This window comes from Grammomys surdaster, unplaced genomic scaffold (assembly GCF_004785775.1).
Source record: "Grammomys surdaster isolate TR1022 unplaced genomic scaffold, NIH_TR_1.0 97, whole genome shotgun sequence".
NCBI lineage: Eukaryota > Metazoa > Chordata > Mammalia > Rodentia > Muridae > Grammomys > Grammomys surdaster.
In genome coordinates, this window is record NW_021604576.1 from 27939 (window position 1) to 43002 (window position 15064).

Below are 15064 nucleotides of genomic sequence, written 5' to 3' on the forward strand. Positions count from 1 at the left end.
GTTTCCTGCTTCCTGGTTCTTCTTGCGAGCCTTGCTTGAATGTGCGCCTGCGCAAGGCGCGAAAATCAGTATGCTAATTTGGCGACATCATAAGAGCCAATGAGTGTGCGGCACATCTCCTAAAGCGCTATATAAGCCACTAGCTTTTGGGGCTTGGGGTCCCTCGCCTCACTACCATCTAAGAGAGCTGTAACACTAAAAGAGCTGTAATAAAAATGCTGCCAGAAGAATCCTGAGCGTGGCGTTCTCCTTTTCGGCGAGGCGGCGCCCCGCACAGTGCTTTTTAGGGTAACCCTTGTCCTTCTGGTTCAGAGAGCACAGTTTGGTTGTGAGGGTATGTAGGCTTAGATTTTTCAATACCTACTTTAAAGAAGGGTTCTCAAATGCTTTGACCCCATTCTAGCCCACTGCCCAAAGGTAGAGGAAAAAGATGGTAAATAGGACAAAGAGATGTGGACCTGTTTAGAAGTAGTTCTTTGAAGCTATTCCACTCTCTGTCAGGACAGCCGCAGTCCAGTTCAGTAGTGTTAGGATACTTAAACACGAATCAGAAGTGGTGAAATGATCCAGAAGAAACAGCCAGCCTCTGCTGAATTGACATAAGTCATCAGGAACAACCAGAACTCGCTGGGATGCCAGGAGAAGTTCTCTGCCATGCCTCTCTCAACAAAGAGAAGGTCAGTGAAGATGAGAGACCAACAAAGCGTTGCAAAGCTAGCCATGCAAGCGGGTGCCTCTGCTGTCCATTGAGTTCTATTTATACTCTCTCCCAATATCACGTATCCTCCCACGGTCTTGCTTTAGCAAGACACCACACAAGTGTGCATCACGTGACATCCAGAAGCTTCCACTTCAAGGGTGAACTGGGTTTCTGTCTTTTATTCATCAAGGTTGATTCAGTTGATCTGTCTTGATCAGGCAGGTGGTCCATTCCTCTCTTGAGTCTTTGTGGTCCCTCTGTATGTCCTTCCTGACAGGAGAGAGGAAGACAGCTTTTCAGTCAAGGCTATATGAATATTCCCAACTAGAACTTCCACACAGGCTCTCAGGGACCATGTTTTGAGGACAGTGGACAGTCTTGCATTCTCAGGGCATAGCCATGGGACTGTTGTGAAAGATTAGTAGAAACATTCACAGTTAAGTGCTTATTATGATGCTTGCCACCATAAGCACTCTACAAAGTTACCTCCTACTGTTATCATACATTTATCAATGAAGAAAGAGGCCAGAGGCTACAAATCTGATAGACAGCAAGGTGCAAAGTGAGAGGACTGAGTTAGGCAGAGCCAGGCTGACCCCATGACAGGCTGCAAAATGGCAGCTTGTGAGACTAGGCCTAAGTTTCTGTTTCCAAGTTCTAACATTCCAGGAAAACCTACCTCACACAGGCAGCCAACCAGGAAGCTGCCCCACCACCTCCCCTGAGTCAACCTCATCCACTGCCATTCAGGAGCTGTCGAAGCGGCCCATCACCTCGCTTGATTTAAGTATAGTTAATTAGCAAAAGTCCCCCCAGTCCCCACAGTCTTGACCAATCACAAAGGTACTCATACCCCTGGAGATAGAGCTAACCCATCAAAAAAAAAAATTCACCCACTCCTACCATAACAGGATTTAAATTGACCCTGGAAGTCCACATCCGTGTCTTCCATCCTGGTCTATTATAGACTCCTCCATGCAGGTTCCCTGAAGAATAAACACTGTTTGCTGTTGCATACTATTTAAGTCTGGGTATCATTCTTCACAAATTAGAGACCCTTACAAAAACATGTGGGAATGAGGACAAAGTATGTAGGAGGATTGGGGGAAGGAGTGTGAAAGGGAGAATGAAGTAATTATATTTTAATTAAAAATAAAACACATAGACGGACCTGGGTTCTATTCTCAGCAACACAACAAACAAGCAAGTAACTGTAAGAAACTATGAACATTTAAAAAATTCTAAGTATAAGATAGGACTTTTAAATAATATTATGTTTATATGTTGTTATTTGAGTTATATTGGCAATTTTACTTATCACTGAGGCCTCTGTGCCTAGTAGTGTAACCAGTTCTTGCATAATTACTAGATTCTTCTATTTGTGTATTAATCTTTTGAATATTCATTAAAAGCACACCTGTAGTGTTCTGGCAAAAGGAGGCAAGAAACACTTGAAGATTCTCAGTGGCTAAATTGGGGAGTTTGAGCAATAAAATAGTTATGGATTCTAACCCAAAGTGAAAGATGAAAAGGTAAAGCAATGGTTGAATGAGAATAAGCAAATATTGGGATAAATGGAGGCGATAGAGACTTCCCATGCATATGATCTATACAGACACACCGTCTTCAAGTAGGCTGAGGAACTCTGTCCCCCTATGGACAGACAAAGACAGTGTGGAACATGGAAAAAGGAAAAGAGAGGTACTCTATAGTAGAGAAACCTGACAAACTGCCTCAACAGGTGTGCACTGTCGATGCTGACAGCAAAAGGAGGTTCTATTAGTGTATAATGCGCAGAAACACTTTAGAACACTGTGGAAAGGAGGCAGGAGAGGTGACTCAGCAGTTAAGAGCACTGGCTGCTCTTCTGTGGGATATAGGTTTCATTCCCAGCCCCCATATGGTGGCTCACAACTGTCTGTAAGTGCATTCCCAGGGTAAATGATGTCTTCTTCTTTCTTTCATGAACACCAGATACACACACGGTGCACAGTCATATTTGTAGGCAAAACACTCATACACATGAACAAATAATAATAAAAAACCCACAGTAGAAATGGTATAATGCACACCTGTGGCCTTTGACTTCCAAGCTGATAACCCCACCAAAGACATGAGCAAAACACCAAATAAGCACCAGCACAGGGACACTTTACAGCAGTACTGAGTAATTCTTGTCAATAATTTTTGAGGTCATCAAGAACAGGAAAATTGGAAAAATTCTGTGGTCCAGGGGATTTAAATGAAACTTGCTATATGACAAGCATGTGGAATCCTGGATCCATCCTTGAACAGAAAATGCATGTTAAGTAAGGCCATGTGCAGTGAGAGGTAAGGAAATGACATAGAGCAAAGCCCTCTGGGTGTTAGAAGCAAACTGCCACGTTGCAGACTTGTTATTAGAATTCCCATCAGAACTGAAAGACATTAAAAAACGCTATAAAATGCTACTGTTTGGACTTCTCCCTTTCCTCCCTCCCTTCCCTCTCCCTTCTCCCAATTAGGTAAGTAGGCAAAGTATCCCTCCAACCCTGCCCCAAATGTGCACACACAATGAGCAGAGAGGTAATCTTGTAAAAGTGAAATGTGTGTGTGTGTGTGTGTGTGTACAAGAAGTGTTACCGTGTATGGATGACAGTTATGGGAAAACTTTGAGAGACCAAATTTTTTAAGTTCAGACTCCATTTTAGAGAACTTGAATTCAGGTAAACTAACAGGCAGGTACTTAGCATTAGTTTCCAAGTTAACCCCCAACAAAACCCAAGCCTAACGCTAGCTTCTAGGCTAACCCCCAAAAGACTTGTGTCTCCAGGTTAATCCCCAACAAGCCAGCCCTCTGCCTAACAACCACCAATGCAGAGGAAAGCAGAAGATAAATTTATGATTTGACTCCCAGCACCATCCAATTATGCTAAAGGCCATAGTAGCTCTTAAATTACATGCTTGTTAGGCTAGAAACACACACACACACACACACACACACTGTTTGTTGCCTTTCTATAAAAACTTAGTCTGATATGTTTGGGCTTCTCTCCACTAAAACCATCCTGCATGTTGGTGGTGGGCTGAGGGGACCGGGCTAGCTCCATATAGTTGCATCAGATCGGCTCCTGTCTGGCCTTTTGGGGGGTCCTTAACACTTCCCTGGCATTACAACCTCAGATGTTGGTCTTCATCTTCTACTTTGGGACAGGGTTTCTTTCTTGTTAGCTGCTGTGTATCCAAGCCAGCTGTCCCACAAGCTTAAGAGGGATTTTCCTGTCTTCATTTCATACCTCACTGAGTGCTAGGATTCCAACACCCAGCTTTGTGCAAGCTCTGGGAATCCAAACTCTACTCCTCACACTGCCCAGCAATGCTTTATCCACTGGGCCATCTTCACAGTCATCTATCAGATTTTTAATAATCAAAAGTCCTAGATAAGATAAACTCTCCCTCTCATTGCAGATAAACGAGATGCTCTGACAACCACTTCTCACAATCACAATGATCTATCTGTCTTAAAAGTGGTATGTCTCCTTTATGTGTCTTCTTTACATTTCAGCCTTGTGTGTGCATAGATGATATAGTAGTTTTTATACATTGAAACGAACACCAATAACAGTTGTTGGCAAACCTTTTATAATTTATGCCTTTAACACAACATTACATGTTACACTTAGTGTGATGTAGATTTCTATTGTTTGATTAAATCACAATGCTTGTATTCTTTATAAAATACTGGTTACTCGTATTTTTTCTTGGCACACGATGAGCTATAACACACATGTACTTGATTTTCTCTGGTGTATCCACACAGCTTGTCTTTTCATGTTGTTGGTAGTAACTTTTATAGGACAGGGGTTTCCAATTGGAAGGCCTAGTTTGAATGCATGTTATGTATTCTGTGAGGTAAGGATGTAATTTTATCTTTTAAAAATATGACTAACCATTTGTGCCAAATTAATTTATTGAATAATTCATCCTCCCCCCCAACCGATTTTCATTACTATTTCTCTCATCTGCCAAGTTTATAGACATATATGGCCTGTTTTGGGCATTCTTTACATTGGCCTGTTTGTTTCTTGTTGTGCCGGTGCCAAATTGTATCTGTATTAATTGTATCTGCAAAGCTTTGAATGGATTACATTGCTTGAAACCATGAAAAAAGTCACTTGAAAATTTCTAAAATGAGTGAAGCTGGCCTTAGGTGAATGTATGGTAGGGCAGGCTCATCTTGTATCTTCTCTGCTTGAGATTTGGAGTCTCTCAGTTCTAAAATGAATCTGAGACTCCAACTTAAAGTTAATAACCAAACCAAACAAAAACAAGAAACCTTGTAAATTCCTAGTAAGGCACATTCAGTCCAAGATTGCTTTGGGAGTAGCTGATGTGTTCCCTTTCTCTCTCTCTCCCTCCCTTCCTCCATTTGTTTTTTTGACAGTATCTCCCTAGTCCACATTGAACTCAAGCTAGGAAGCTTGAGCTCAAGCCATATAGCCGAGGATGAGCTTGAACTTCTGAACCTTCTGCCCCTGTGTGCTGGGTTGCAGGTGTGGCACCACCATGCCTGGTTTATGTGGTGCTGGTGACTGAACCTGGAGCCTCATGCATGCTAGGCAGGCACTCCACATGAGCTCCACTCCTAACCCTCACCCTAGTTTATTTTTGCTGATACCTTTTTGTAAATATTTATGGGTACAAGGTGATGTTTTGATACATGTATACATTAGAATTGAATTTGTTTATTTAGCATATCCATTTGCTCAAGCATTTACTTGATTTTCTTCAACATGTCCAATTTGTCTTTTCATGTTGTTTCTAATGACTTTTATAGGACAGGAGTTTTCAATTGTAGGTTCTAGTTTGAACATATATATTTTTAAATATATACTGTGGAGTATTTGTGTCCAGTTAACGTATTGAATTATTCATTCCCCCTTCTTTCTAGCATTCCTTCTCTTCTGGTTACTCTAAAGTGTATTGTTGTGGCTTCATTTACCTTACTATACAGAACATCAGAATTTAAAATTGTTCTTGACCCTGTTCCTCACCCTTGCACAGTTGGCTCTAGGAATGCTGACTTCGCTAGGTGTAAAAAGAAGTCATTTGTGTATTTCCAAATCACATAAAAGATGCACAGAGGTGGGACGTACAGTGATTTGTGGAGGCTCCACAAAGCTTTACAGAAAGCAAACGTCTTTCAGATGTTGTAATAGAATTTCAATTTAGGCACTACAGGCAGATTTTTGATTTCTGACAATTTTTGAAAGTGAAAAAGTTAAGAAATATTTCCAAAATATACAAAGTTGGGAGAGGTTATGGGATGGATCTGGAAGGAGTTAGGATAGTATGAGTATGATCAGAGGCTGATGAGTGTATTACAGACCTGTATGCAAGTCACAGAAAATAATGAAAACAGTTTTTGTTTAAAACTTTACTATAAAGGTTTATGTCACTTTACAGACTTTTAAAATGTCTCACCAAACAAATGGCTTACATGTCAACAGTCAAATATTGACTCATTGTCTATGCCAAGTTCCAAAGAAAGCTATGATATCTGATCTAATAGAGAATTTTACTTATCAGGATACATAAAGAGAAGGCATATGTCTATGATATGGAGAATAACATTCATTGTTACTCTCCCCAATTTACAGAGCCCTTAATAGGCTTTATGGCCCAAGGAATTTCTGTTGTATAGGTTTTATTTTTTTAATTTTTACTTTTATTTACTTGGAGCTCTTTTCTGGGAACACCAAGAGTTATTAGAGATCACCTAAGTGTTTCCTTGTTCTTCTTGAGATGATATGATCAAACACCTCTTTACCTAGACAGAGTCTCAGTAGCAGATCAAAGAAATGGTTCTATCCAAGTTTAGCTTGATAGACCAATGAGTTTACTGTTCTCATTTACAGGAGCATGGGTAAGTGCAAAGGTTATTCTTGGTTGTCAACTTGACTACATCCAGAATTAACCAAAGCCCCCAAGTGCAGGGGCACATATAAAAGTAACCTTTATCTGCCAGATATAATTGTTGTTTTGGAGGCTTACTGCTGAATAAACTTATCATTTCTAGCTCCTTTTGAACTATGGCTGGCTGGTTCAACTCAGCCATTCAACTCCACTGAGCCCAGCTGCTTCTGCTGACCTGAACCAAACTTCATGAACTCATAAACAAACTCAACTCTGCTCCACTGAGCTCACTACACTGACTCTTGACTCTCTCTTCCTGCCCTGCTCTTCAATAGCTTCTCTTTCCTGTCCTCTCTTCTCACAAGAGTTGGATGTATCCTATCTCTGACTCATTCTGTCAAATCTTTCTCTGATTTGTCACGTTGTGTGCCCCTCAATTAGGTATCACTTTCAAACATAGTTGCTTCCTTTGACAAATGAATTTTACCTTAACAATGTGTGGTAAAGGTGTGTCTATATTCTAGCCAGAGGAATAAAGGTGTTTGGTGTGTCTGCATTCCAGCTGCATTGCTCAGATGTAGGTTTTTGGATGTGAATTATTAAAATTTCTCTAAGGCATACCTGTGAGGGATGTTTGCTTAATTTGGAATGAGAAAATTCACTTATAATCTGGTTCTTTGATTTAGGAGGTCATATCTTTAATCCAGATCATTTGAGATCTAATCTGGGATACACCTTCTGTTGGAAGCCCTCAAAAGGACGTGGAAGAAGGAAGCATTTGCTCATTTCCTGATTGCTTGCATCTCACTAACAAGTGTATTTCTTCACTGGCATTAGAGCCTACTTCTTCTGGATTCTGATGTACACTGAAGACCAGCTGAGATATCCAGCCTAGGAACAATTACTGGATTCTTGGGCCTTCTGTACATAGACATTGTTGGATTAGCTAGACCACAGCTTTTAAGTCATTTTAAACAAATCTATCATGTTTGTTACTCCAGAGAACCCTGACTAATACAGTGAGGGCTTACATAAATGAACTTGAGTGACTCAAAAACAGCTGCATCTTCCCCATAGCCTACTCCAGCGTGGGTGGCAACTCATGAGAACTATATCATTGGAGACATCAACCCCAGTCAAACTGAGTCCTTGGATCTCAGTTCAGGGTTTGATCACTTCGCATGTCCTAGGAGGGAATGTTGATAAACTCAGCATATCTCCTATGAATGATAGTTGTTCTTACTTTAAGATAGTGACAACTATGTCATGATCTGAAGCTGGAGTTCCACAATACATGCCTCTTATTCCTCTGTCTCTCCCTTTCAGTACAGGTAAGATATTCTCATGGGGACATTACTGACTATGATAAGGCAATTGGACTATTGTAATTGCCCCATGAATGAAGCCCCTGACTCCAAATGTACACCTAATCATGGCTGGTTGACTCTTTCAAAGTAATGTCTTTTCTGATTCAGATTCTTTTCTTCAAGGCCTCCTTCAATGACATTAGAGGAGTCTTTGTTTCTTACTTGTTTCTTTAGATGAGCAAGTCTTGGGAAATTCTTACTTCTGAATTTAACTGATGACTATTTCGTACTCTTGCCTTTCAGTATCTGCACATGGATCCAGGCATCTACACATGTGTCTTCTCTATTAACCTAGGGGAATCAGCCCACAACAAACTTTTTCCTTGCCTCTAGATCTACATTAATCTGTTCAGAGTGTCCATAATCACATGTTCCTGCTGGAACATTAAATTGCTAGACTAAAAGTTTTAAAGTATAGATTGATAGTGCTAAATTGCTCTCAGAAAAAGGGTTTGTATTCCCATCAATATTTGTGTGAAAAAGAATATTAGTTTCTTTCATTAAATATTATTCTTTAAAATACTGTTTTATTTATTTATTTTATATTGTTTGATTCTTTTGTCTCTCTGTTGCATTGATAAACAACATGACCAAAGGCCACTTGGGGAGGAAAGGGTTTATTTTCTCTTATAGTTACAGGTTGCATTCCTTCATTACAGAGAAACCAAGGCAGAAACTTGAAGAAGAGAGCACAGATGAATGCTTCTTACTGGCTTCCTTGCTCTGGTTCAGGTAGCTTTCTTATATATGTCAGGCCCACCTGCTTAGGGATTGTAGAGATCACAGTGACCTGAACCTTCCTAACTGAATTAGCAGTTAAGAAAATGTCTCACAGATATAGGCATAGGTCATATCTGATCATGCATTTCTTCAGTTGATATTCTCTAGGTTTGTGTATAGTTGACAGCTAAAGCTAACTATGGCTTGTTCTCTCTCTACTTAAATCTGAATTTCTTCAAAGGCTCTGTATGGTTTTGTATACTTGTAGTTGCAGCATGAGTCTGACAGGAGTAAGAGGATAAAAAATTTGAGGGTAGCCTGGGCTATGTAATAAGTCACCATGGATAAAAATGTTTTAAAGTAGTGAAGTCAATCATTCTTCAAAATATACCATTTGGCAGGACAGATAATATTGGAGTATTCTTTTTTTTTTTAGGAAGTAGTTTCAAAGTTATTACAATGTAAAATATAAAATTATTTCAAAGTATGTATGTGACTCTGTATTCAGCTTCCTCCATTGCTAACATTTTATGTCACTTTACCTCCATAGTTCCATTTTAAAATATGCAAAATGATTGATTCAACAAATAATTTTCTATATGCTACCCAATGTCAGATATAGAGAAAGGTATAGTGTTAATGTTTTATATGTTATTTTAACAGTATTTACTATGCTGATCTTTGAAATTCTTGATTTAAGAGTTACTTGATGACTACAATATCTCTATTAAGTCTGCTTCAGCAAGGCACTAATTATAGTTACAGTTTTCTGTGTCTTGGTACAACTAATCTTTTGCTCCTTTCTTCTGTCTTCCTCTGACAGATTAACACTGCATCTGAAGTGAAAATGGGAAGCACATCTCTGGCAACCCAAGAGGATAATAAAAGAGCCAGCACCAGGTTCTGTGTAATTTCTTGGTGCTGTTTATGATTACACATAAATGTATGTAAACAATACACAGTCACCCAAACTGAGTCCATTTCTTACAGCATTTTCATTAGCTTCTTCATTTACTCTCTTTGTGCATGTCTCTTTCTCTGTAATTTTTTTCTTTTGACATAGGATTTATCTATGAAGCCCAAACTTGCCTTAGTGTCCCAAGAGCTAGAATTCTATGGGGCACCATCACACTCAGCTCAGCATCTTACTAAACCTCAAGAGCTACGTGTATTAAGCCCTTTCCTCTTAAATATTTTTTTGTGTATTTTTAATAATAGTAAAAATACCCTTATACCATATTAATGGTTATTAATATTTCATAAATTTAATTAATAAAGTACTTCATCTGCTTTTCATATTCCAATTTGGTCTCCTCACCTAATAATATCACTGATAGCATTTCTTTTTCTCTAACAAGTTATCAAATCCACAGGAAATTTATTGCATTAATTATGGTCCTAGTTCATGTCTCCATTGCTGTGATAAAACACTGACCAAAAGCAACATGGATAAGAAAAAGTTCATTTGGTTTACACAGGATGATCAGTCTATTATGGAGGAAAGTCAAGGCAAGAACTCAGGCAGGAGCAAAGGCAGGGCCTTGGAGGATATCTACTTACCGGCTTGTTCTCCCTGGCTTTCTCAGCTTGCTTTTTTTATATAGCCCAGAAGTGGCACTGCTGGGATGGTCCCTTGTACATCATTCAATAATTAATACAATGACCTCACAGATGTGCCACAGGTCAGTCTGATGGAGGTAATTCCTCAGTTGAATCTCTCTCTTCCTAGGTGACTCTAGTTTGTGTCAAGTTGACAAAAGCTAACCAGTACAATTTTGTTGTCAGTTTAGTTCATGTTACTGTGGAATACTTTCACAACCTTCTTTTCTTTTATATTTCTTTATGTCTTTAATATGTTATAAGAATATAGTTTCTACCGTCTCAACCCACTCTATTTTTTAGTATACTGTTGATCATTTTGTACTTGTCTAATGCTTCCTCATGATAGATGGCCAATGTATACACACTTGATGCTTTGTCACTCTCAGGATGTGATGCCTGGAGTCATGTGCTGTGACCTTGTTAATACTGGTGGTGCTAACAGTCACATGCAACATCTTTCATGACCATGGTAGGCATGTGCTCTGAGCTCAAAAATAAAGAAAGTAAATGATTGATTAAGGGTAGACTATGAACACTAGGAAGGGAGAAAAGATGTAAACAGAAAGCAGTAGTGACATATGTTGAGTGGGATGAACAACAAACCAATTAAAGTAGGGAGTAACTTGTACCAGAAAAGCTGTACCCAGGGCTATATTACCCAAGAACATACTTATACACACTGAAAGGTGTTTGAATCCAATAACATATTGTCTTATACTCATAAATTATCCCTTAATAAACAATGAAAAATACATGTATCTCAAAATAAAATTGATATCAAACTATGGTACATAGACATATGCAACTTTTTTCTCTTCTTCTTCTTCCTCTTCCTCTTCCTCCTCCTCCTCTTCTTCCTCTTCTTCCTCCTCCTTCTCCTCCCTCCACCCACCCCTTCTCTTTCTTATTTTGAGGTAGAGCTTCTTAATGTAACCATGGCTGTCCTGAAATTAGTTTTATAGACCAGGGCAACAAGTAGGCTGAAGGCAGACTTACACCTCTCTTACTGAGAATCAATCTTTCCAGTTTTATCCCCAGCTTTGTAGTCGAAAATCTGTTGTGGTCTCCCTTTTCTCTTTGACCTCATCCCCAAGGGTTCACGAAGACCTTCTCCTGCAACCTTCCTCCTCTCAACTCTGGGAAAATAGGCTGCAGTGGTGTTCCGGAGGCTTTCCATGCGACTGGTCCCACAAGCAGGAGAAAGTCTAAAGTTCCAGAGGCTGGAGGCTTTGGCGACGGCAGGCCCCAATGATACAAGAAAGTCCTTGGTTCCAAAAGTGTTTATTTTCATGGTGGATGGTGGATGGATCTGGATGTACCCCTGAATCTCAGGGCAGACCTGAGTAAAAATAGGGAGGGAGAAAGGGGGAGGTTCTGGGAAGAATGCTTAATTTGCTCTGCCCTCTGGCCTTCATTAGTATGTAAATCCCTAGGGCCTGAGGCCTGTAGTCACTCTACCTGTGCACTTTGGAAGGGGCTGTAATGGCCTATGTGACTGAACAATGTAGGTCTATGGAGACAAGACTGCATGTCAGGACTCTGGGTTCTGGGGATGTGGCTGAACACCTGCCGTTTCTCCCTTGGAGTCTCAGGGTTCCAGGCCCATGCCCAACCATGAACCAAGATATCCTTATGCAGTCCCACATCTCCTCCCCTTTACTTTTTTTTAAAAAGGGGGGGGTCACTGTGTCATCTGTGGTGAATTTTGGATGAGGAAGCCAAAAGAAAGCACTATGTAGGCCAGAGGGGCTAGCACAATTAAGTCACAGAGTAAGGGGAGTTGAGGGTGGGGGTTGGGAAGGCAAGGGATCATTGAATCAATTGAATACAAGTGGTGCAGTTTGAGGGTAGTAATAGCTGACTAATCTAGATAGACATTATATTTTCCTTACTAACATGTAACTTTAGCTATTTGACATTGGCAAAAGAGTTCATCTGTAGCTGGAAGGTCTGGATCTGTCATCTGTAGGATTTAGCATGTGTCTCTGGATCTTGGCATTCGTCTCTGGAGTTTGGCATGTCTCGGGGTCTCAATGTTGTCTCTGGAGTCTTCAGTAAGGTGGTGTGGCTGCAAGAAGACAGCATGGCATCCTAGGCAGGTTACAGGAGGTGGCATTGTCTCCACTGGACTTGTGGGAGCACCTGTAGGATAATCAAAACAGGGAAGCAGCACCCCAGCAGGGGGACGTCTGCAAAGGGTGTATAGTAAGCATTAAGTCACTTGGAAGCAAGCACATCATGGTCTTTTGTTAAGATCCTGGTAAAGAAAAGGTGTTTGAGGAACTTTTAGTCTTAGAAGGCACCTTTGAGTCTGTTTTGGATGGCTGAGGAAGAAAAACATCATGTTAATTATGTATCTGGGATAGGCAGCAACAGTTTATCTATAAAAGAAAACTAGTTGTTAATTAAGGTTTGAAAAATGGTGATCAGCATCGATGATTTCACCTGTGGAAGTAGATTAAATGACCTTTGAACCTTTTGAAGTCTTAAAAATTTGAAAACAAATGTTGGGAATATATCATGAGTGTTAGAGAGAAAAGGAGACGCTTAAACAAAAAGTGAAAAAATTTTGGGTTGAGAAGCACGAACACTGTTGTTTTAGGTGTTTCTGTTAGGGAGAAAAAGCATTAATGGTGGGTTTAGAAGCAGTAGGGGAGGGGCCTGCTCTGCCATGTGGTGGCTGGGTGCTCTAGCAGAGAGGCCAGTGTATTCCCCATTTGTTTTTCTTAGTAGTCTTAAATGTAAAGAAAGAGAAGAAAGGCCAACCTTGAAGAAAAGGTCAAGCAAGAAACATAAAAGGCTTGATAGGAGAGTCAGAGTCAGAAGGAGTGAGATTCTGTGTGAGAGACTGAGCCATGGGAGAGAGACTCGTGGAGGTTGGCTTGGAGCCAGCAGCTCCTGGGAGAAGCTGGCAGGCATCGAGTAGTTTCTCCAGGCTCAGCCCAGAGTTTTTAGTCTCTGCCATCTTGTTGAGTTGGAGAACACATGGGGAGAAAGAGAGAAAGAAAACTATGATAGCAGGCAGTGTGTGAAAGACTGAAGTAGGCGCACCTGAGAGCTCAAAACGAAAGAGGAATCTCTCACCCAAGAGAAAGAGTCTTAGAACGAGAGTCATGGCAGGCACTATGGACTGAAAGACAGCTGTTTGCAGTGAAGGAGCCCTCTCTGTGGAGCTGGGGGATAGAGAAGTTGGAGGCTAGGGAGCTCCATCTTGCCCTTGAGCTGGAGAACACGTGGAGGAGAGGGAGAGACAGAGACAGACCTAGTCTTTTGAGCTAGGCAGGAGCTAGTGGTAGGTAAGAGTCAGAGAGAAGATGTTGGTCAGAAACATGTGGAGACAGAGAGAGAGAGGAGGAGGGACAGAGAGAGACCTGCCTAGTCTTGTGAACTAGGCTGGGGTTACTCACAGTTCCATGGAGAGGTTCTTGGTGGGCACCAGCGGGGGGTACTCTTGGAGCTGGCTTTGCCCACATCCTCTACCACCTGTAGGGAACGATGTAGGCCCGTGGGTGGGCACGCACGGGTGTGAGTCTCTGTTGCATTGTGGGTCGTCCGTGCATCTGCCACTACTTGGTAGGCTGGGATTGTAGCTCAGCATGGCAGGAGCACACAGGATCTTGGCTGAATTTATTCCCTGCAACACAGGCAAGTGTGGCAGGGCCCCACCTGGCATGGGGAATTCTCACTCACTCTGGTTCCACAGGGGTGCAGAGCTCTTGGATTGGGGATCTCCGGGCCAGAAGGTGGGCGGGGACCAACTGGTCTCAAGCCCTTAGGCTCTCAGACTGCTGAGAGACCACGGAAGGACCGAGACTGGAGGCATGTGGGCACATAACTGGCCAACCCACAGCCGAGTGAAATGGGGGTGGGGGGGGAGAAGAAAGAGGCCCTGGCAGCACCTGTGGGAGAGATTTGGTTACTGTACTTGCTTAGAAGACTTGGTGGCCTGGCTAGCTTGCTTGAAGATGTGGGTCCCCATGACTGGAACACAGAGAAGTCCTCCAGATGAGAGATTAAGCAGCTGCAGCTTTAGTCAGCATGGGAAAAGCACAGAATCTTCACTGAGTCGATTCCCCATAGCACCAGACAAGAGCGGCAGGGCCCTGCTTGGTGTGAGGAATTCTCACTCAGTCTTGGGTACTGCAAGGTGGGGCAGAGCTCTCAGGTGGACCCGGGGGTCGATGTCTCTATTTGGAGCCCCCACAACTCATCTCAGTATCCCAGCCTCTAATACCATCAAGAATTCCCTGTGAACACATTAGCTGACCAGGACAGGAAAATAAGCATCACGCAGCCACCACACTCTCCTAAAATCCAGGGAGGAAACAGAAAGCAAAGAACAAAACACCCAAACAGTGAAGACAAGTCCAGAAATCAGCACCTAAACCTATAATCATCCTGAACCCATATGTCTGAACACCACCATAAGAATACAAGTAATAATAGCCAGGGAAATATGCCTCCACAAGAGCCCAGCTATCCTACCCATCCCTGACCCAACACACACAAATTTTAAAACCTATGAAGATGACAAAGACCCTTAAAGAAGAAATGAATTAATTCCTTAAAGAAAGCACCCCAAAACAATAACACCACCAAACAGTTGAAGAAAATGAATAAAACTATTTAAGACCAGAAAATGCAAATAGAAGAACAAAATAATAACAACAACAATACCAATAAACACACACACACACACACACACACACGCACACACACACACACACACACACAGAGAGAGAGAGAGAGAGAGAGAGAGAGAGAGAGAGAGAGAGAGAGA